Source organism: Monodelphis domestica, chromosome 1, assembly GCF_027887165.1.
Source record: "Monodelphis domestica isolate mMonDom1 chromosome 1, mMonDom1.pri, whole genome shotgun sequence".
Lineage (NCBI taxonomy): Eukaryota > Metazoa > Chordata > Mammalia > Didelphimorphia > Didelphidae > Monodelphis > Monodelphis domestica.
In genome coordinates, this window is record NC_077227.1 from 130745089 (window position 1) to 130766581 (window position 21493).

A 21493-nucleotide genomic window follows, 5' to 3' on the forward strand; every position below is an offset into this window, starting at 1 on the left:
GCAATCAGCACTCAGGTTGATTTTGATTCTTTGGCATCAGGAACTTTGGAGGGAACACAGAAGATGTGTTTCACATACACATAACACACACACACACACACACACACACACACACACGCACGCTGTAAAAAATTAGACTCGAATACAGGACTACAATCCCCACAATTCCTTGCTCCACTTCCCCAGAATGCTTTGTAATCTCACCTGGGCCGAGATCGAAAAAGTATTTAACCTGGTGGAAAAGGTTTTTGTGTCTCTTTTTGAACTTCCATTTTGGAGCAGACGTGGCTCTTTCCATAATGTAGGTGAGGTTTTGTCTAGGCCTCTGACCTAGGCACGTTTTCCTTATCCTGTATTTTCTTTAATCCTTAATCTTTAATAAACCTCTAAAAAATATAATACTCCTTGCAGAGAAACTAATTTCTACCTGCCTCAGTTTCCCCTAAATTTTAATCTTTACAACTCACACATATTCACATATACCTGAGGAGCAAATCTATGGGATTTATTAAGATTCTTTTCCCTTTAACCCACAATATCATACCATATACTAGATAAAGCACTGAATTTGGAGTCAGGAAGACCTGAGTTTAAAATCCAATCCTCAAGTGTGAATCCAGGCAAAACACTTCACCTCTCTGGGCCTCAGGATTTATATGTTTGTTATGTTTCATCTGTAAAGTTAGGAGTAATTGATAATCATTAAATTTCCTTCAAATTTCCTTCAGGCTCTAATTCTATGATTCAATGAATTCTTTCGGCAATTAAGTTGATAGAACTTTTTAAGATTTTACTTCATTAAGGAAGTGTACAGATAATTTGAAATAGGTCATGAGGATCTTAAATCCATAAATTCAAAGAATTTTTGAGCTGTAAGTAAAATTACTGATAATCCCATTCAATAATTCCAAACTTTGACAGCAAATCCCAAGAAGGGGCTGGCTGTGTCTGCAAAATTTTTAAGAGATTTTTGAATATGTATATATTCAGTTATTAACAACTCTTTGTGATCCCGACCATGTAAAGGGTTTTCTTTGCAAAGGTACTGAAGTGGTCTTCCATTTCCTTCTCCAATGGAATAAGGACAACAGAAGTTAGAGTGATTTGCTGAGAGTCACACAACTTGTGAGTGTCTGAGGTTGGATTTAAACTCAGGTCTTCCTGACTTCAGGTCCAGTTCTCTTTCTACTGAGCCACCTAACTACCTTATTGAATTTGCATATGATTCCATAAATAAGCAAAAATATACATTCTGCATATCCAATAAATAAGGTGACTCACATATATCATTAGATTGGTATAAATAGTCAAATATGAAATTATAATGGCAGATTTGTTATTAATTATAATGATAATGACAACTTACATTTATATAAAGTTTGAAAAGAGTAACATCTATGTTATTGCCCTTAATCTTCACCACAGCCTTGTAAAGTGGTTGCTATTGGTATGATCATTCCCATAAGGAAATTGAGGCTCAATTAGTTTAAATGACTTGTCTATGTTTACAAAGCTAGTAATCACCAGATGCAGGATAGGCATCCAGGGTTTCCTGATTTTTGTACTCACTCTCTATTTATTCTGACTTTGTGCCATTACATATTTTCTCAATTAAAATGCTGCCAATTAATCAATAAGTATTTATTGAGGATCCAGTCAAGTACCAGGTGCTATGGAAACATTTTTAAAAAGAGAGAGAAATGATTAGAACTTACAAGGAGTTTACATGGTAAGGATACATTCATGGTTTTATTGGGATTTGCAAAATTTGCTGAAGTTAAGAGGAAATTTTCATACTTGAAAAATGTAAAGAATGACTAAGTCAATTCAAACCCTTCACATAACAGATGAGGAAATTGAAAGACAGAGACTAAGTGACTTACCTACAGTTATACAATTAGTAAGTGAAAGAAGTTGCATATTTTCATTTTTATGTTCATCATTTAAAAAACTTTTTGATTTATTTTTTGATATCATCTCTTACCAATAAGTGCCACCCATTCTCTACTACCCAGGTAACCAAAACTATATCATATAAGAAAGCAAAGCAATTTAGTAAAAACAACTATATAATATAGACCAAGTCTGACAAAGTATGTAATATCCCAGCTTGTAGTCCTACTGCAGAGATGGAGGTTACATTTTTTTGGCTTTTCACCAAGGCCAAGTTTTTTCAACAATATATTGACAAAACATTCCATTTTTTTCCTTTTTCTAAAAAAAGGACCAGGTATATCAAATTATGCATCTTCTGCCTTGCAAGTATTCTTCTATTCTTTTTTTTTTTAATTCTCTGGACTTTTTTAACCTTTTAGGCTAATCTCCATACTTTTAAAAAAAATAGACCAAAAACCTGTGAGATTGATTTAATTGTTAGTGTTTTATTATTTACTTTTCTTGTGTTTTTTTTTTTGTTTGAAGATTTTGCAGTTGAATGTTCTTACCAATAATTTTAGTTTTGTTTTAAGAATTCTTTATTGAAGGGGGCAGTTGGGCCACTCAGTGGATGGAGAACAGGCCTAGAGATGGGAGGTTCTAGGTTCAAATCTGACTTCAGACATATCCTACCTGTGTGACCCTGAGCTAGTCACTTAACCCCCATTAACTAGCCCTTACCACTCTTTTGCCTTGGAACCAATATATAGTATTGATTCTATGATGGATGGTAAGGGTTTAAAAAAAGAATTCTTTATTGAAGAGATCTTTTCCCATTAATTTTTATGTTCTATAACATGTTATTTTATATTATATCTTGAAGTTCTTTGCTTTTTGGAGTATTCTATTGTATTTTTTTCTATAATTCTTCATGCTTTCAGAAGAATCTTGAATTGTTTAATTGAGATTCCTTCATAGATAAAGGTTTTCTTGTGGGTGCTTGAAAAAAACCTGGAATTTAAAAAAATCAAAATTCTAAATTATTAACACTGCAAATCTTTGGGTTCTAGCTGTGGAGTCATGGTACTTTTATCTGGTAGCAATTCATAGAGACAATCACTCAATAATTTATTGTCTGTATTCAAATGTTGTGGTCAATTCTATTTTATTGTTTCTTATGGTATCATATTCAACCTTTAAAATCTGATATTGCTTTGTTTTTCTTTAGGATTATGACATCTAAGCTGTTCTTATGAATTTTATTTTCTAAGTCTATCGCTTTTGATGATGTGTAATTCATGTATCCCCAAAGGTATTATCTTCTGCTTCTCTTCTGTCAAATTTTCTTTTATAGTTGAAGCTTTTAGTTTAATATCTCTCATTCAGTTTTTTTTAAAGCTTTTGTAAATTTGGAGATATTGTCCATTATGTTTTCTATCTTTCTATTATGTTATTTGACTTCATTATGTCTACTTTGAGAATTCTGATTTCTTACAAATCAGTTTGTTTCCAAACTTCTAGCTTTTAAAAGTGTTATTTTTCTTTTGAACTATTCTAGAGTTTCTTACTGGTTTTTGATTATCTCTGGCAAACCTATAAAATTGTCTTTTTCCTTGATGGTTGTTGGTTCAATATCCTTAATAGAATATCTATTCAATGTTTGGTGGGAAATTTTCCTTTTTATCCCCCAATTCATCTTTATAAATCTCAATTTTTGTAATTGCTTGGAAGCTGAATTATGTAAAGTCTTTTTCTTATGGAATTTTTGTCATTTGGTGCTTTATTCTTGTTTTCCAAGTTGTCTTTGCTCACTTCTTGGCCTATGTGCTTTCTCTAACTAATACCTCATTGTATCCCACACTGAATCCTGAGGCTTGAAATCCTCAGCCATGTTCAGCATAGAGTATATCTAGGGCTCAGGCTTATTTTCTGCCCAGAGTAAACTCCATTGGGAGAGAACTGACTCCAACAAAGTTTCTTAGTCTTTATTCTCTTGTATATAAAATCTCCATTTCTTCTAGCTAGCTCTACGCAGTTTTCTCTCCCTAGTCTTCTCTTTTGGTTGCATACCTTTTTTATTTTATTATGACTAGACAGAAGCAGGGATTTCCACTGCTTGTTGTAAGCTTGAAAAGAGGTAAGAATATTTAGATCAATTCATAACCATAGTGGAACCAGACAGGGGTTTTTAACCATTATACCCTGATCAATAAGCTTGTGAGTTTGCTTCCATTAATTACATGTAATACATGTATGCATAGAAAGTGTAACACATGCCAAGGCATACTCTAATGTCTTCATAAATTGATATTTGACTCTAATTTCACAATTTTAAAGTAATACATAGTTGTTAATTAAAAATGTATGCATTCCATTTCTTAAGGTTGGTTAATAAAAATCATTTCCTTTTAAAGTAAATGTACAAATATTCATCTTGCTTTTTAGAAAAAAATTATTTCCCATAGCCTAATGAAACGTATTGTATATTCCAATGTTTTGTATGGTAAATGGGACTGGGACTGAGTGAAAAGGGTTAGTGGGAGTTCTTGAAGATTAAACCCTGAAATTTGTTTATGTTTTTTTTTTTACCTTGTGCAATGTTTATCTTTTAGCTTGTGGATTTACTAAAGATTGACTATCTTTTTCCTTCTTAGCTTATAAAGTTATATAAAACATATCATATCCATCTTCCCAATTAGGACAAATTCTCATTTGTATTTTGGGATAAATAGATAAAGCACAAAGTCTATTATTTGAAGTCAAGTCTAGAATCCAGACCTGCCTCATGTACTTTCCAATAGAAAATGTTTTCTCAAAAAGCACACAGACTTACTTCTCTTTGGATTTAACATCAGGTATGTTACCTTCCAAGACAGATTTATACCCTTATATAGCAATAGTATATTTGTCTAGTATAACTTCTCAAGAGGTGTTAATGTAATGAGGAAACTATCTGTATGATTTCTTGCTTTTTTTTTTAAACCCTTACCTTCCTTCTTGGAGTCAATACTGTGTATTGACAGGCAGAAGAGTGGTAAAGGGCTAGGCAATGGGGGTCAAATGTCTTTCACAGGGTCACACAGCTGGGAAGTATCTGAGGTCAGATTTGAACCTAGGACCTACCATCTCTAGGCCTAGCTCTCAATCCACTGAGCTACCCAGCTACCCCTATCTGTGTGATTTCTAAAGGCACTTACCATTCGTAATTAACTCTAAATTCACATGAAGAAACCAAATATAAAGAGATGACCCTTGTCAGCCCATAGTAGTTGGGGATCAAATGGTATTATATTTGCATCATGTCCATCTTGAGAACATCTCCTTCTTTGAGCTACTCAGCTCTAAGAATTTTCAAGATCTGATAAAGCATAGATACTATGTGGCTTGCATATATTTTATTGAATACAAAGATACAATGCAGTCATTTCTAGATGACCCTAAATAATAGCCACTTGATATAATTCACTTTGCCCCAACACACTCCCAAGTCCTCAGGATGCTGTGTTTGGCATGGTATTAGAGCCAAGGAAACTAATCTTTTAAGGTAATGGCTAAAATGGTACTCTAGAGCAGGAATGATCTATGGAGGAGACTTGTCTTAAACTCAGGTGGTCTAGGTGAAGCTTATTTATTGGATTTTTCTCTACCTTTAGGTCAAGTACTAGCCAACCTCTTATCTTTGAATGATATATAAATGATATAGGAAGCAATAATGGATCCCAGCCTAGATCTCTTCGCATAAATGAAAGGTATTCATATTACCATCTAAGATTTAGCCACGGTTATTTTAATCACAAGTATGTTATTTAAAGTGTGGTATCATATAAGGGAATACTGATAGGTAAGAAGGAAGACTCTATGATAGCAATGTCTATTTTCTTTTCTTTAAATGCAGAAGGTATAGAAGACTCAAATTCCCTCTATCCATTCTTTTCCCATCTCTGACTTCTTAAAACCATCTTTAAATATTTGCTTCTTGTTAGTTTATCAGTCCCTTTTTACAGCTTACTGGAAACTCAAATTCTTTAGCTTAATCATTTATTCTATTTTTTACCATTAAAATGTTTTGACTTGAGCAATTGTAGGTTTCATGAATCTCCCTGCCTGAGGTTTCTTTTTCTTTTCTCTCATCTCTTTCTTACTTCCTCTTCTTAATAGCGATGACATCTAGTGATAAGACATAGTTTGTTCCACTTGGTGACCAAGGGTGAAGGTAAAATATTAAGCATATCTTTAATGCTGATAGCAAATAAAAGAAGCAGGAAGCCAAGACTTGCTTTTGTATGTGTTTGCAAAGATTAAATGAATTTCTTTTCTTTGAATTAAAGGTGCTTATGTCCATGCAGTTCATAGTAACTTGATTTCCTTTAAATGCTCTGAATTTCCTCTCCTTGGCCTAGATCTCCATTGGTTCTGTGATTTTTACAGCTCAAAGAAATGATGAAAGGTGCTTTTGTCCTTAAAAAAAGCATTTCTATTTGCAAAGATGAAAATAAAAGTAGAGGTATACTAGAGTCTGAGCATATACCTTTCAATTTACTCTCTAGAGTCTTAGTTCAGTAACTCACTGAAGAATACTGAAACCAATACCAACACAGCCAAAGATCTGCTCATACTATGTATTGCAAACAAATCTATTGTTTTGTAAACTGGGACTCCTTACCTTCATTATGGCTTTTATCTACATTGCATGTTAGGTCATTACACTTGAGTCTGGGAAATGTGAAATACTTTTGTTGGAGTCCTTAGAACTCAAAAACAAGACAAAACAAAACAAAACAAAAACAAAAAACAGAAATAAACTCATCTTACTTCTACTTAATCTCTTCCTACCTAGTAATGTTTCAATTCAATCTAATCAACAAGAATTTCCTAATTGTTTACACTGTACAAGATAGCAAGATATGTACAGAGCTACAAAGGCAAGATAATTAAGTTCCTGCCTACCAAGTTGGGGAAACATAGCATTTATGGAGCTATTTGCAAAATAATTTGATAAGAGAATAAACTAATATATAGGAAAATCTGGAGAGAACTTGAGTTGACCTATGATGGATACTAAGAACTCTAAATAGAAGCAAAGAGGGAGTACATTTATGAGCATGTGAGAGTACCTATTAAAAGCTGCAGAAGTAAGCAATGGAATCCTGAACTAGAAAAACAGGAAGTAGACTAGTTGGGTGGATTCACAAATATCTTATTGTATTATAATCCTGAGTTTGAATCATCACTGAATCAAACAGTAGATAGCCCAAGGAAAACAAATATTACATGAAGAAGAGTGATGTTAGAAAAGAATAGAAAGAAGCAAGACAGAAAGTGAAGGTTTTTAACACAAAATTGAAGAGTGTGCATTTCATACTAGAAGTAATAGGGAGCTATTGAGAGTAAGAGGGTGATATGATTAGATATATGTTTTAAGAATGATTAATTTTGCAGCTCTGTAGAATACATTGGAAGGAGAAGAGAAAGGTGTAGAGATCAATGATGCATTATGGCAGCAATCTAGGGGAGTGGCAAAGAGAAGCTGAAATAGGGTGGTGGTTGTACTAGTAGAGACGTGGGTATGGACCCCAAAAATATAGAAATAAAATTAACATAGCATCAACTGATTGGATATGGAGCATGAGGGAGAATAAAGAATCAAGAATGCCTGGAGTTTTCAGTCTGGATTCCTCAAAGGATGGCAGTTTCATTAATAGAAACTGAACACGTTGAATTACAAGTTTCATTCAGAAAAAGAAAAGGCATTCCATTTTGATCCTGGTAACTTTGAACATATTATGGGACATTCAGTTAGTAATACGCAACAAGTAACTTGAGGGACATGGTAGGAAATATATAGATAGATTTAAAATCCATCAACATAAATATGGGTAGTGAACTCTTTTTTTTTTTTTAAATATATTTTATTTGATCATTTCCAAGCATTATTCGTTAAAGACATAGATCATTTTCTTTTCCTCCCCCCCCCCCACCCCCCATAGCCGACGCGTAAGTCCACTGGGCATTAGATGTTTTCTTGATTTGAACCCATTGCTTTGTTGATAGTATTTGCATTAGAGTGTTCATTTAGAGTCTATCCTCTGTCATGTCCCCTCAACCTCTGTATTCAGGCAGTTGCTTTTTATCGGTGTTTCCACTCCCATAGTTTATCCTTTGCTTATGAATGGTGTTTTTTTCTCCTGGGTCCCTGCAAGTTGTTCAGGGACATTACACCACCACCAATGGAGAAGTCCATTACGTTCGATGATACCACAGTGTATTAGTCTCTGTGTACAATGTTCTCCTGGTTCTGCTCCTCTCGCTCTGCATCACTTCCTGGAGGTTGTTCCAGTCTCCATGGAACTTCTCCACTTTATTATTCCTTTTAGCACAATAGTACTCCATCACCAACATATACCACAGTTTGTTCAGCCATTCCCCAATTGATGGGCATCCCCTCGTTTTCCAGTTTTGGGCCACCACAAAGAGCGCGGCTATGAATATTTTTGTACAAGTCTTTGTGTCCATTATCTCTTTGGGGTACAGACCCAGCAGTGCTATGGCTGGGTCAAAGGGTAGATATTCTTTTAGCACCCTTTGGGCATAGTTCCAAATTGCCCTCCAGAATGGTTGGATCAGTTCACAGCTCCACCAGCAATGAATTAATGTCCCTATTTTGCCACATCCCCTCCAGCATTCATTACTTTCTTTTGCTGTTATGTTAGCCAATCTGCTAGGTGTGAGGTGATACCTCAGAGTTGTTTTGATTTGCATCTCTCTGATTATAAGAGATGTAGAACACTTCTTCATGTGCTGGGTAGTGAACTCTTAAAGGAGGGAAGGAAATAAATATTGATTAAGTATCTACTCACTATGTACCAAGCCCTGTACTAAGTGCCTTACAAATATTATCTCCTATGGCCCTCAAAACAGCCCTGGGGATATCCTTCTTTTACAGCAGTTGCATGGGGCCACTTTTCTTTGCCATGAAGAGTGCTTTGTCATTTTTGCCCTTTCTCTTTCCACTGTACTACACAGAGCTATGCAAATTCACTATAGTTAACTGTCCTGGAAATCATCAAAAAGATTCAAGCTATCTACTTTTATATGCTGCCTAGTGGTAAATCCAGAGTAAGAGAAATGCTGACATTTTTGTTAGAGAAACAAGCAAAAGGTTAGTGTGATAGAAAGAATAGGGTACATACTTAGGCAAATATAACACAAAATATGGTAATATTATTGAATTTGAGGGCTGAAAAAGAGTCATGTGAGGTCTTATAGAGAAATGGTCATTATCGCCAAAGTCATCATGAAAGGTTTCAGAGCAGATGGCATTTCAATTGAGATTTAAAGAATTATAGGGCTATTCAGAAGACAAAGTAAGAGTTCCACTATTTCTCTCTTTTTTAATCCCTTACATTCTGTTTTAGCATCCATACTAAGTAATGGTTCCAAGGCTGAAGAGCAGAAGGACTAGGCAATTGGGGTTAAGTGACTTGCCCAGGGGCAAAGAGGTAGGATGTGACTGAAGTCCAGCTTGAATCTATTATTTATTAGTTAGTAAATTTCAAACACCTTTACATTTTATTCAAGGTCCACTCAACCTATTACCACTATACACTACTGGGTTTTTCTTGTAATATTTTTGGTAATGTATTCCATACTTCAGCTAAATATTATCATTCTCCGTTTCACTACGAAACAGAAAATTCAGCTCTGTCATCTCTGTACTTTGGATCAGGATGTTCCCTACCCTCAAATATCTTGAGATTAAGAGACAAAAAATATAGCCCCAAAGGCCAGAATTGGTGGTTTTAGGAGCTTCTTCAAAGCACTAAAATCTATTGTGTGTATTCATAACCAGTAAAAAGTTAAGCTACCTGTAGGATTAGAAATCCATACCCAGAGGTCATCATTGAACACCAGACATCAAACAGGGAATGTCAGGCAATTAGATATTGACATATCTCAACCAGTTTTCTCCAAGCTTCCAACTATTATAGCCATTGTTTGAATTTTCCATCTCTAACTAAAATGTGCTTACCACATACTTTCCTGACAAAGCCATGCAAATGTAGCCACTGTCACAGGCATAGGGCCTGGATGACTAGTAGAATTGGCATGTCACAGAAGGAGGAAAGTTGAAAAGGATATCTGTTTGAGGAAAAAATAATATTATATGTTTCCTGTGGGTTTAGGAACATACAAACTTGAATTTGTGCTCTGGACCACATATGTGATTGTAATCTCCATGGCATCTCAGTGTGTGAATATGGCCTCAGCACTACCTATGTATAAGCAACTATAGATTATTACAATACATACTATACCAAACCTCAGCATTTTCTTCCCTTTAAAGCAAATCTATCGGCTTCAAATCTCCAAATCCTTTTGGCATTTTGTGTTAATAACATCAGAGATTTCTTGTAGTCAGAGAAATAGCTGCTGCTATTCCCCAGGATTTGTTTTAAGTATTTGAAGATGAAATGCACCCTATCTTATTATCTACTGTAGCATTTCTGAAATGACAGCTGCTCCCTGTGTGTGGAGAGATTTAGCAGATGGACAGCTACCACTAGCTGGCAATATATTCAGTTTCTCCTTTCTCTGAAAAAAGGCCATTCCTCAAATGGATTTTATTGCCCTAGTTTGTTTATAAAGGAGAGTGCAATGATGATAACTGCCATTTTCTCCCTCTGAAATTACAAACTTAAAAAGAAAAGAGGCATTCCACATTTTATGATTTACAGATAAGGGCACATGGTCTAACCAGTCTTCCCCTCACTTGTTCATATAATTCAGAAAAGTTCTTTCATTTCAGTTATATGATGGTTCCAAATAGGACCCCCCCAAAAAAAAAAGACATGTGTATGAATGAGGACCTCCTAAAGCATAATTATCAAGAAATGTGTTTTTGATTCAACCTCTAAGGAGCTGAAGGTAGCTACACCTTTCCTTGAGAAAGGGAATACCTCCTTTGATCTATGGGAAATACAGTCCTTGTGGCCATCAAGTCCAAGCCGTTTGTCAAAATGCAAGCACAGAGCTGTTATGCCCTGATCACTAGTCAAAAATTCCAGTTGGCATACCTAAAATGTAGTCATGGTCAAATGAAGGACGACATAAGCTAAAGAAGAAGGCTATCGCAGTGACTTATTTCTTTGACATTATAGAAAGATATATAGTTTAGCTGTTAAAAACTGAGATTAAAGAACTGGTTACCAGAAAATATTCACTATCAGTTACAGGATCTTAAAACTCAAAACCACCTGCAAAAAGGGTCTGAGAACAAGGAAGAAAATACAGAGAAAGAAAGAGTAAGAAAAAAAAAAGTAAATTGAGTCACTTTTTCAAGGAGAATCTATAAAGCTGCAGTCAGAAGATAAAATTATCCTAAAATCCCTGATCCATTTCTGATAAATGGAGAGAGAGGGGCAATCAGATGGAGTGAATGATGTCAGCCCTGATAATATTAGTGCCTGGGGCACAGTGAGCTCTAAAGTCTAAAGTGAAGCACAGTGTTTGATATTTAGCAAGCAGCTCCAACATTCACTGTGCATTCTAAGAACAGTAGGCATGTGAATGCAGGATAAGAATATCTATAAGGGCAAAGAAAAGCAAGTATGGCTCAGGAAGCTGCTTAAGCAACATGGGGCACAATCAGGAAGACATAGCACTCAGAACTTTATACATGAACATGACTAGGATGGAGAAAAGGAAGAAGGAAGGGGTAACTTTATTCTTAGGCCACAGTTGTTAGGGAACTACAAAACAGCCCAAGTTGACAATCATTGTATTATGCACAACAGATTTTCATCATGCAAAATTCCCAGGGAGTCAACTAGATAGAACAGATGGTGAGTCCAAATTGAGGTGACAGTTCAGGACCTACAAGAAAGTATGGCTAGGAAACAAATACTTCTTACAGTTGATTGTCTGCCTAGCTCCAGAGGGTAAGCTGGGGGCAATGTGCTTATCCCACAGGACAGACCAATATACACATTTACAGGAACCCATTGGCTACTGTCAACCTTATTGGTCAATCAAAAAATTGAGTGGTCACAAGGGTTTAACACAGGAGTTCTTAATCTTTTTTTTTCTCATTCCCTGGTCCACTTGAAAGTTTAGTAAACCTATGGATCTCTTCTCAGAATAAAGCTTTTAAATTAAATAAAACGCATAGGATTATAATAACCAACTACATTGAAATGCCACTTTTGAAGCTTTTAACATACTTTCTGTCTTAGTATCAATTCTAAGACAGAAGAGAGGCAAGGGCAAGATTAGTGATGGTGATCCTATGGTACAGGTGGCAAAGATGGCATGCAGGACACTTCCACACTTCCTGTGGGCACGAGGCCACCTCCTTCCCAGAGTTCATTACCAGAAAGGCAGAGAGACTAGAGAGGAGCTACTCCCCTCCCTATCTCCACCATGCCTGACAACATTTTTTAACATCACCCGCCCTTCTGCCTAGCAACCCAATGGGAGCACAGAGGGGATAAGGTAGGCAGCCCAGAGGTGGCAGAGCTGGAGTACAGCAGCAGAGCACTCAGGCCACTCCCTTCCCCCTCTCTTCACTTGCTGAGGACATTCCTCACTTCACCTGCCCCTCCACCCAGCAGCTCAGTGGGAGTACTTTCTCCCTCCCCTGTATGGGGTAAAGGTGGGGGGAGGGGCACTTGATCTAGGTGGTGGGGTGGTGGCAGTGCCTATCACTCCACCTCTAAAAGGTTCACCATCACTTGGCTAGATATTTGAGGTTAAGTGATTTACAAAATTAGGAAGTGTCAAGTGAGATTGGAACCTGGACACTTCTCACTCCAAGCCTAGTGCTCTTTCCACTCTACTATGTAGCTATTTCTTGATTTTTTTTAAGTTTTTGGTTCTTAGATGAAGAATCACTTATTTATTTCTTTTAAACCCTTACCTGCTATATTGGAATTTAGACTAAGAATACATTCTAAGGGAGAAGAGTGGTAAAGGCTTGGCAATTGGGGTTAAGTAACTTTCCCAGGTTCACACAACTGGGAAGTATCTGAGTTCAGATTTGAATTCAGGACTTCCCTTCTACAGACCTGGTTCTCAATCCACTGTGCTACCTAGCTGTCCAAAGAACCCATCATTTAGAGTAAAATATTACCTCAGGGATACTCTTTAATATTACCTCAGGGATATTCTTTACTGCCTCTTGTCACCTCTGATTTAAATTCTTACATAAAGAAGGAAGGACAATATGGTTATTACCTTAAAAGAGCAAAAAATACTCATGCCTAGTATGTACCAGACACTAGAAGAAAGGATTCTATGCTGCCACAAACACTGATGATAGGTAATCCATATTGACCTTACTGCTATAGCTTTTTCTAGCCTAGACCCAATATCCAATCTTTGTACCAGGAGCCAAATATCTTAGCCCTGTTCCATCTTGTTTGGGACCATGGCAATGTTCCTAAGGAATGGAGCAGAGATTTGGGGAAATGTGGGAAGAGTGTGGCTGGTATTCTCTGACTAGAAAAAAAATGTTCCTTGGGGAAAAACTGTTCAAAACAAAACAAAACAACAAAACAAAGATAAAAAACACACACACACACACATGAAATACAGGCTCTTTGGAGAAAGAGAATGCTTTATTTTGCCTCCACAACTCTCATATCCAGCTAAGTTTTTACATATACAAATGACCAAATACTCAAATATTTCTGCTATCTCAACTATGATGATATTCTATTAATCATAATAACAATAATTCCTAACAATCATGAAATATTTAAGATTTTCAAAGTATTTTTACAAATTGTATGTGATTTGATATTCATATCAGTCATATAAGGTAAGTTATCATTATTTCACAGATAAGTAGAGTAGGGCAGGCAGAGGTAGAGTAACTTGTTTAGTGTTTCACAAATATTAAATGTCAGAAGTAGTATTTTAATGTTAATATTCCTGCCTCCAGGTTAGGAATTCTATCTACTATATTACCAATGTCCTTCATGTCTGCTCATTCTATTTGATTCTTAACTATGTCTTTCCAAAGTTTGGGACAGGGGTTTCACACAACGAACTGAGTGTCTTCCTCATTTTTGTATAACATGAGAATATCAATGCAACAAGTGACCTCTACAGGATTATTTTTCTACTAACTTAACCATCTTCTTATATCATATATCTCTTCAGTGATGTATTTCACTATGATTTTTCTATGTATTTTTCTATTTGTTACATATTATAACCTTCAAACCTAGAAAGTACTTTTCCATAGCCCTTTGGGTAATACCCATAATGTTTCATGACTAATAACCATACAGCATCATTATAATATAAGTATTAGAAGATGGGCCTTTGCTTCAGAGACAAGTTTTGAGAAAGGAATTGAAAACATTTATTATTTCAAAAAATCAATTCAATCTACTCTCCTCTCTTCCTTCAGTTATAGGCAAAACTCAATGTATATTTGTAGTCTCTATTCAAGAAATAAAGACAGTAATAAATTAAGGTAGTCTACTTAACTGTACACATTGAGCCATTTTCATCAACTTGTTTTTTTTTTTCTTATAGGTTAAAAATTTGTTAAAACAAATTTAGGTGGTTACAGATATTGTCCAGAAGTATGTCAAGACTGATATGATTCAGTTTGGGTTTTTTTTTTCCAAATCTAGAAAAACACTTACAAAATGTATAGATGGAGTAGGACCTATGTAATTCATAATCTCCCTACACTCTTTTCTGTCCCTGTTATTATCACTGCAGGATCAGAAGGGTCTGCAAAGAAGAGAGGCATAATTTTGATTTTCCTTTATTTCATGACTTAACCTGGTCAGTAGCTTCAACATCAAGTGACCAGTCAGACTGTTTCAAATTCAGACTGTTTCCTGAACAATCCTCAAAGCATTTCCAGCATGGTAAAATTTACCACAGCTTATTTTGCACTGACAAAGCCTTTGAGAATCCAATTCAAATTAATATTATGATGAACTATTGAAGTAAGACCTTTATGGAGGGCTTTTATATAATAAGGACATAACAAATTGTCAAACTTAGTTTATGGTGTGTTGTCTGAATCTATGCCACTTGTTGTGGATTTAAAACCGTTCTATGCACAGTATTTTCTATTTCAACCCCAATCCTTAGATTTTGGATACCCAATGAACTCTGACTTATTATGGAACATTCTGTTTATTGTCTCTCAACAATTACTGAAATTGAAATGTGATCTTTTCTGAAGTGAGTTCGTTCCTGCCAGTTGACTCCCAATCAGCATCCATCAGCCTTATTCCCATTCTTCTGGGATTTATATTATTTAAATACATCTGTATATCAAATGACTATGTGATTCCATTTCTGCTGACCACATTTGAAATGACAATTTTATAACCAATTTGTGTTTCTGATGGATCATTCCTACTTTTTACAAACATTTTTCATCTCTGCTCCTGATTCTTACATTCAATTTCCTATCTCATGTGACTCATAGCTGTTGGCCCTTTCCCAGCTACTAATAGTAATATTACTGAAGACTTTTGTTAATGCAGTATCATAAGAATGGGTTTTCTAACTATGTTCACAATTCAGATTCTGATCATAAATAGCAAATAAATATAAAAGGTAATCATTTAAAAAAGAGGGCTATTTATGTAAAATTTGAGTACAGATGTGGGAATTTCTTCCTGGCTGATAGATGCTTAAAATAAGTAGAGTTGACAAGAACAAAGCCAGTATTTGCGATAAAAAATTCATTAAGGTTCGATTTAGCAGGTAGTGTATTGAATTTGGAATCAAAAGACCTTGGTTCAAATCTATATTGTGAATACCTATATAACTCTGAACATGCACTTGGGTTCTTTGGCTCTCGATTTCCTCATTTGCATAATAAGAAGGTTAGACTAACTGATATTTAAGGTTCCATCCATAAAATCTTATGATTCTATGAGTTACTGAATCATAGAGCAAATGAAGAGATTGCATATAAGTGACTTCCTGAATCATTCAGGATAGTGTAAAGATGAAATATGATATCACACAATCACCTTCAAGCTCATATTAAAATTCTCAAATCAATTTGTTTGGCTCTTTTCATTAAGGTCTTTTTTTTTTTTACTCCATCTTTCTCAGAACATATGAGCTATTCTGTTCCATGCCAGAATAAGATTTCAATCCATTTTATCTGTTATCTCCCATAGTTCTTACTGCCCCCCAAAAGAATTAATTATTAATTTCTGGCACCCTGAACTAAAGATGACTGTTGCCTTTTGCAGACCTTTCACTCTTTACTCACATATTGCATATTACTTATCCTTCACCTTTATTATGGGTATATCATGTTCCATTTTGAATTATTATAATTTACATATAGGTTATATTCCTCTACCAGAGTGTAAGTTTCATAAGGATGAAGATAATATTTAATCTAACTTTTATTTCTCTCAGTTACTTTGTATAATAGGTTTGAGGAGGAAAACATTTAGAATAGCTGCTCTTTTAAGTTGGATATCCATAGATTAGGAGAGTGTTTTGCTTCAGGGAGAGTCTGTATGAAATAACAATATATATAAATAATGGGCATATTCAATACTGTTTCATTCTTTTCTTCAGGCCCATTCAGTAGCATGCATGTTATTAGGTATGAAGATGGGGGTGGAAGGGGTCACTTTTTATATCACCACAATAAGCAAAAAAAAAAAAAGAAAATGTGATCTGTATATAATATACCATGCCATAAAGATTGTTAGAGAATGGGTTTGAAGAAATTTCAGCTATGGCTAGGGAGAGGATTACTTAGGTAACAAATGATGGAAATGATCACAAAATTTAAAAAGTAATAATTTGTATGGGACTTTAAACAACTTTTGCATGAATAAAATCAAAGCTGGGACAAGTAGGAGAGTTGACAAAATGGGAAATATTTGCATATTTTTAAAAGGTTGGATATATAAGTTATTTAAGGAATTAAATGAATATGTAAGACCAAGAGCCATTCCTCAATATATGTGGTCAAAGAATTTGTAGAAACAGTCATGAAAATAATTGCAGGCTATTAACAAACTCATGGGGGAAATGTTGCAAATCACTACAAATAAAAGAAATACAAATAGAAACAATTCTGAGGGTTTTGCATACTTAAAATATTGGTAAAATATTTTTTAAAAAAGAAATAGGTGGAGTTAGAGCAGCAAGAAGATAGATTACATAAATACATCAGAGTACAACACTGTCCAGTTTAGGAGTGATCATAAATAGTACCAATAAATGCTCTATTGATTTCAGGTTAGGTAGCTATACTTATCATCTTGTGGTATATTATTTTCTTATTTACTTGCCCAAGCATTTTGATTTTGCATCATGTTGGTCTCTGACAAGGGTGATGTAGCAGACAAACTCAATTAGTGGTATCTAGTACATTTTGACAAGACTTTTCAATAAGAACCTATTTCGTTTTTCAACATATTTTGTTAGGTGAATATGTTATGCTCCCTAAGTTTAAGTCTGGGGATTTGACAGAATGGGATTAAGAAAACAACTACTTAACAAATCTTCCTATCTACTTTCAAAGGTTTATCATATAATGATACTTATCTAAGGGAGAGGTTATTACATACCTCCTCCCACAACAAATATAATCATGGACCCAGTTTACAAATATAAAAATATTCTATAATAGAGCAAAATGTCAATAATTAGAGCTAAATGAGGTAACTAGATTGAATTATTCAACTATATGAAATGGAGTACTTTAATAAGATAATAGCACCATAAGTGATATATAGAAACTTGTTCTTAATTCAAAATATTGTCTAATAGGGAATACTTGGGGATTTTAATTAAAAATAATAGATACAATATTTATACTTATTGTAAAACTTATAGCATATCAAAAAGTTTATTCTTGTAGGTTTGGTAATTACCACTGAGAACCTATTTGTATTGTTTTCAATATTTTGAATTAAGAATAAGTTTCTATATATCACTTATGGTGCTATTATCTTATTAAAGTACTCCATTTCATATAGTTGAATAATTCAATCTAGTTACCTCAATTAGCTCTAATTATTGACATTTTGCTCTATTATAGAATATTTTTATATTTGCAAACTGGGTCCTTACTTAGTTTTGCCTCTTCTATGTCTTCCTTTGCCAGTTGCTCTTTCTGGCATTTCAGAGAATGCCAACCATGATTAAGCTTTTTAGTTCTTTCAAGATATGTATGAACTAATAGCCACCAGGAAACCATGAGACAAAACCAAAAATTTCCCCACTTTAACCCATGAATCACAGAACTATAAAGAATCATCTAAGCTGATCTATTCCATCCCCCTCTCTTCAGAAAACCCTGAAGTCACCCAGATGAATAGATGAAAAATATGCCCAGCCAGTCATAATGTGAAAGACTTTTCATAACCTTTTTTTTTTCAGTTGAACAAATACCTGGCTGTCCTAAGACTTTAAAAGTCAAAGCAATATTCTGATTAAGAATCCTAAAGTTATCTACTTCTTAAAGTTAACAACAGCAATGGATTATAGTGGATGCCATAGTATCTGTTAGCTATATTAGATGGAACAAGTGAAGGCATCACACACATAATGGATGACTAGTTATAAGCAAGTGACATCATGGAAGCCATGATATTGTGTTGATTAACTTGGCCTTTCTTAAGGAGGAGAAAATTTTCACTGTCCTCTCTCTAGCTATATCACCACTGACCCATCTGCTAGAGTGGCATTTGTGCCATCTGGCTGCCAACCACTTGAATGATGTCATTAGAGGTCTTGGTTATAGCTTAGGGTGGCAGCATGATTTATTTACCTTTCCAGTCATGAAACAATGAATTTTAAATTTACATATCCTACTAGATCAGTGTTAGTTTTAAACACTATTCTAGCTAAGACAAAAGTCTAAGTCTCAGTTATGTGCTGTTAATAATTATGAAATTATTTTCTTTTCCTCTTCATTTCTAGCTGAATAAATTTCACTAATTTAAGGAAACCCTTCAGTCTGCAGATGTGATCAAGTCTTTCAGCCATGAAGAGGAGGGACATGACTCACCTTGTTAACTTCTGATAGTCAGTCATCCATCTATGAACCTTCAGTATTTCCATAATCCCCATTTTTATCATATCTAAACAAATTCTTATGAGGTAAGGAGAATTTCATTTGTCTATGCCACTGGAAAACTTTCCCCATGAGCCATCCATGCTTGGATAGGTTTGGAGTTAAAATGGTTTTCTGGTATCTCCAAAAGAAATATTAAGTAATGAAGTGAATCTTATCTTTCAATAAGCATATGATCTGGGGGGCAGCTGGGTAGCTCAGTGGATTGAGAACCAGACCTAGAGATGGGAGGTCCTAGGTTCAAATCTGGCCTCAGCCACTTCCTAGCTGTATGACCCTGGGCAAGTCACTTGACCCCCATTGCCTAGCCCTTACCACTCTTCTACCTTGGAGCCAATACACAATATTGACTCCAAGACAGAAGGTAAGGGTTTAAAAAAAATTCTTTTTAAATAAGCATATGGTCTGAGACTTAGGCCAGTCTCTTGAATGGGGTAAGCTGATTCTACTCCTTTTTGCATTCCATCAGAAGACAGACAACTGCTTGTATACCTCTTGGTCATATTTCATAAGGGAATGGATATTTGGTATTTCATGCAAATTCATTAGAAATCTCCTAGGTCATTGCTATGGGTTCTCAAAGTTTATTCAAAATTACTTTAAATAAGCTATTTTCCTATAATTAGTTCAGACTGATGACAACAATCCCCATTAAAATTCTAGGTATCAAAGGAAAACATATATTTTAGTAGAGGCTAGACAAAAAATAGGTAACAAGATTCCAATAGTACTATGTTATGATGATGATGTAGTGAGGTAATGGATATGAATACATTTGGAATAATGTAGCATATAAATATATATGATATTTATAGGATCATAGATCTAGAGCTTAAAGGAACTTTGTCATCCATATAAATCAAACTCCTCATATTTTACAGTCAAGACACTGAAGTTCAGGGAGAATAAGTGGCTTGCTTGCCCAAGATCAAACAGGTAATAAGCATAAGAATGGAATTTGAACTCAGGTCCTCATTCTGTGAAGTCAATAATTTTTATGCCATAACAAGAACTTATATTTTATCAACTATAAGAAAATCTACCAAAAAATATTGTATGAGAAGAACTTTCTTGGAACATAGAGAAATATGATTTCTTCTTTCTTACCAATTTGTGATTATTCTCGGCACAGTTGCCAAGAAGCTAAAGTTTTCTGGTACTTGTTACCTAAGGAAAATTCTTAACAGAAAGAACTGAGTAATGTTTTATAAAGGGCAATTCCATATCACATCCTTAGAGGTGGAAATAGTTTGTTGTTTGCCTACCACTATCATGTAAAGTATATATGGTAAGATTTCATTCCAACAGAGGAGACAAAATGGAAAGATCATTGGCTGAGTATCAGTTGATCTATGATATAGTTTCAGTTTTATCATTAAATAGCTTAGTGACCCCCAAGTTGTTCAATTAATCTTCCTACACCTTTGTTTTTCAATACCTAAAATTTGGGAGTTATACTCTTTGATTTCTAGTTTCCTTTCCAGAATAAGTTTAGTAGAACTCCTAGAAATAGACTTGGATTTCCTGTAGGAGGCTCCTAGGACAGGAAAGCAATCATTTTCTTTTGTCTGATATTTCCCAACCCTAACTAAAGTTTCTAGTAATAGTCCCTTTTTGAAAGTAGATTTTTAAATATCTAATGGAACAGAGAGGAAATGCACACCAGAAAGAGGGAGAGAGGAAGGAGAGAACACTGATATGAAAAAAAAGTAGTTATTGTCATTTGTAAACAAGTCAGCTTTTCTCTCATTATTACCTATGTAATGGGGGAAAGTAGCTTTGATTTTGAAATGACTAATATTAAGTATTTATATAGCACAATTTCCACTAGGATAACTTTTAACTCATTTGTTAATTTTTCTTAAATAACAGAGAGTACTAGCACTACCTTACCAATGGAAAAAAATCCATGTTAAGAAATCTGCCCAAGGTAATGCTTAGTCAGTGATCCTAAGACAGCACTTAATAGAATCATAGATTTAGAACTAGAAGGGATCTTATCAAGCTAAGAAATGAATGACTCAGCTCAAGGACACTTGGATAAATCCTAAGGAGCCTGAGATGTAATTAACACTTAGGGAGTGCATTATAACCAATCTCAGATTTAATACTAAAGAATAGCCAGGGTTGTGAAATGACCCATTCTAGTCCAAATGAGACAAGAGTACACTAAATACCATCACTAATGTTATTAATCATATCAGTCATATAGACTGATTACCTCTCGTGCTCTACAAGTCTGATTTAACTCCTAGTTAAGGAATGATCACTTAAAATTTTACTTTATACATCTTTTGAGGATTTTTAAAAATAGGTTTATAGTTAAAGCATATAATGAAGGTTGGAGGACAGGGACAGATTTTAGCTTTATAAGTACAGTGACATGATATGAGCTATAAATGTACATTTACCTGGGACAAAAGAAGGTAGCTGTACAGTACAATGAATCAAACAGTAGATTTAGAATCAGAAAGACTTGCATTAGAATCCTGTCTCAGACACTAGTTGTGTAACCCTGCCAATTCA

General features: G+C 34.8%; 1 protein-coding gene across 1 annotated transcript in view; it reads right to left on the minus strand.

The window, feature by feature from the left end:
- AGBL1 (AGBL carboxypeptidase 1) overlaps positions 1-21493 on the minus strand; it is a 1041995-nt gene that overhangs the window by 497223 nt on the left and 523279 nt on the right. The window lies entirely within an intron of this gene.